Source organism: Lithobates pipiens, unplaced genomic scaffold (genome assembly GCF_037356315.1).
Source record: "Lithobates pipiens isolate NorthernLeopardFrog02 unplaced genomic scaffold, aLitPip1_a1.2 Scaffold_13, whole genome shotgun sequence".
NCBI lineage: Eukaryota > Metazoa > Chordata > Amphibia > Anura > Ranidae > Lithobates > Lithobates pipiens.
In genome coordinates, this window is record NW_027507718.1 from 362,097,883 (window position 1) to 362,101,046 (window position 3,164).

The 3,164-nt window shown below is 43.9% G+C and overlaps 1 pseudogene; it reads right to left on the minus strand.

The window, feature by feature from the left end:
- Positions 1-877: 877 nt before the first annotated feature.
- LOC143979387 (5S ribosomal RNA) lies at positions 878-996 on the minus strand (annotated as a pseudogene).
- Positions 997-3,164: the final 2,168 nt, after the last annotated feature.

Below are 3,164 nucleotides of genomic sequence, written 5' to 3' on the forward strand. Positions count from 1 at the left end.
TGGTTATCAACCACGAACTGAGGCTCGGCGCACCCTGGAGACAGATACATTGGGAAATCTAGAGCTTGGATCTTCTTGTTCCAAGCCGATAAGATGCTGTTTTGCAGCAGCCTCAAATGAAACTGAGCATAAGGAATGGCTTTGAATGAAGCCACCATCTTTCCCAACAACCTCAAGCAAAGTCGAATAGAAAGATTCTTCTTTGTCTTGACCACCTGAATCAGTTCCTTTATGGCCCTGATCTTTGCCTGGGGAAAGAATACCCTTTTTTGGGCTGTATCAATAATCAAACCCGGATATTCTAATCTCCTTGATAGTTTTTTTAAGGAGGATTTCTCTAGGTTGAGAATCCAACTTGGGTATTCCAGATAGTTGATTGTGGATCATACTTTGGTCTAAGTGGGTTACGGACTAGTCTATCAAGAGCAGATCATCTAGGTAAGCTATAATTGTTATACCTTTGGCCTTTAATCCAGCTACAGGGTGGACCAGGACCTTTGTAAATACTGAAGGTGCAGTAGCTAGACCGAAAGGCAGAGCTACAAACTGAAAAGAAAGATTTTCTACTTTGAAGCGTAGATATTTCTGGTGAGCGGGAAATATAGGTACGTGGAGGTATGCATCCCTGATGTCTATTGATGCCAGTAGTTCTCCACCTTGTAGGATGGAGACCACTGATCGTATTGACTCCATGCGAAAAGAGTGGATATTCAGAAACCAGTTTAGATCTTTGAGATCTAGAATGGGTCTGACATACCCATTTGGATTTGGTACCATGAAAAGGTTTAAATAAAACCGCAATCCCTTTGGAGACTTTCAGAACACTTTCAGAACACAAGCTTGTACCCTAGAGTTATTGAGGAATTTACCCATCTGCAGCCTACGGCACCTGGTATTCCCAGGTAGTCCACCATCCAGGTACTGACCAGGCCCGACCCTGCTTAGCCTCTGGGATCAGACAAGATCGGGCGATTTCAGGGTGATGTGGCCGTAGGCTCCTGACACTCTTCCTACAAGACCCATGAGAACTGCAGAAGTCTTCCCCCACTTCGAGCGAGCAGGGGCGCCCCCTCATAAGGAGGCTCCATTTCCCCTCTTGAACTTGACGGTGGAGGCCGTTGTGACTGCCTGGAGACAGATGCTCCTGACACCGGAGAAGGAGCTTGGTTAAAGGGTACTTTTTCCACTAGAATTTTTATGGATGTATTTATCCAAATCATCTTCAAACTTTTTTTATAATAGGAATTCCAACTTCTTATCCGTTGGATCCCTAAGCATATGAGCATTGTCTACTGGACAAGTCAAACTTTCATTCACAGAGGATGTAGCAGAGACAATTGCTGGTATCGCCCACTTCTTAGTGAATTTTTCCGCCATAGGATAAATTGTTATAGGAGGAAAAAATGCTTATCTGGCTGATCTCACTCAAATTACATAAGCCTTTCCATCAATGAATGGACAGGAAAGGCATGTGCAGCTTGGGGAGGCTTTAGTGAACCCAAAAAAAGAGTGAGCATATCAACCAACTCAATGAAGAGTAGCAAAAATGCACCATCAATATTTCAGATTGTGAAGCTAATCTCCATGGATTTGATCTCTCAGAAGAGGATTCATCAGCCTCTCCACGGTCCCCTGAGGGAACTTCATTGTCTCCCACCCCCAGATTCTCAGTTTGAGGGTACTGGGTAATGGATAATAATGGGTAATGGACCTGTCGCATTTTATCCCATTCTGGGATGCGATTAAAGCCGCTAGCCAATCCTATTATGGCTTGAGGAAAAAACCCTCTCCAGTAATATAGACAAGGGCTGCAGTATTGAAAACAAATATTGCAATATTTGATAGCCCTGATGGCTCACTCTGACCGGCCACCCCCTCTAAGGGGAGGATGCCATTGTAGAGATGAGCTTAGGCTGTTTAGAGCTTGAAGGAGTTCCTTTTGAGGTGTTTCTACCTCCCCTTCTGTTCATAGCCCAATGCACAAATGCAGAGGTACTACCAAAAGAAATCACATTTACTGCTTGAGCAAATAATCCAGTAACTGTCGCTGCTATTAACGCTCAGGCAGTAAACTCATAACCTCCGACTCCGTGTTCTCTTATGGAAACTGGCACTGCGGTATATTGGGTCTTTCTGTATTCTGCACAGGATCAATCCAGTGGCCTACGCTTTAGATCTGCCATCCATCATGCACATTTCTAATGTATTCCATGTTTCATTATTAAAACCTTTGGTGTGCAAATGCTTCACATCTTCAGTACCATGTCCTCGCCCAGTTCAGGTTGAGAACCATGAGGAGTATGAGATACAGTTTATCATTGACTCCTGTATGTTCTGTGGGCGCATACAGGACCTTGTTTATTGGAAAGGTTATGGTCCGGAGGAACGCTTTTGGGTCTCATACTCAGACGTACATGCTCCTGTCCTCCTTGTGCTTTCCATAAATGTTTACCCTCCAACCTGGTGCCCCTCCGAGGGGGAGGGATTGTTGAGGAGGGGGTACTGTCAGGACTGGGCTCTCAGCAGCTCTCTTCACTGTGCTCAGGCATCTTAGCTGATGGATAATTGTGAGCACCCATGGTTTCCACAGTGGCTCACCTGGTGATCATTACCTGCCCATCAGTCCCTCCTACAGCTAGCTGCTTTTGGCTTTTTAAACTGCCTTGTTCATTCCTTTCCTGCTTTTTCCTTGGTCAATATATCTGGAGATTTTCTGCTGTGTTCCTGTAAAAGCCTTTGCCCAGCTGATGTCCCTTCTGGTTCCTGATCCTGTTCTTCTGCCTCTGACTACGCTGATCTCTGCTTTCCTGATTACTGGCTTATCTGACTACCCGCATTGGCTTCCAATTCTGGCTTATTTTTTGACTACGTTTACTGAGCTGAACCATTTTCACCATTACAATAAAAGGTGTGATTTTTACTGCATTTTCAGTTCCTGACACAGTGATATACATGTTTGATAATATTCTCACCAAACTCAAGTTAGTAAAGTATTTTGTTGCTGGTTTCATCTAATTTGTATCTTAAGGTTCTTTTGTTAAAGAAATCCTGGTGTACAAGAGCCATGACATAGCAAAAGGTTTGGAGAATACTAGAGAATCAGATAACAATGTGAGCAAATCCATAGGGTTAAAGCACTTTCATGTGATTTCTGAGCTACTTCA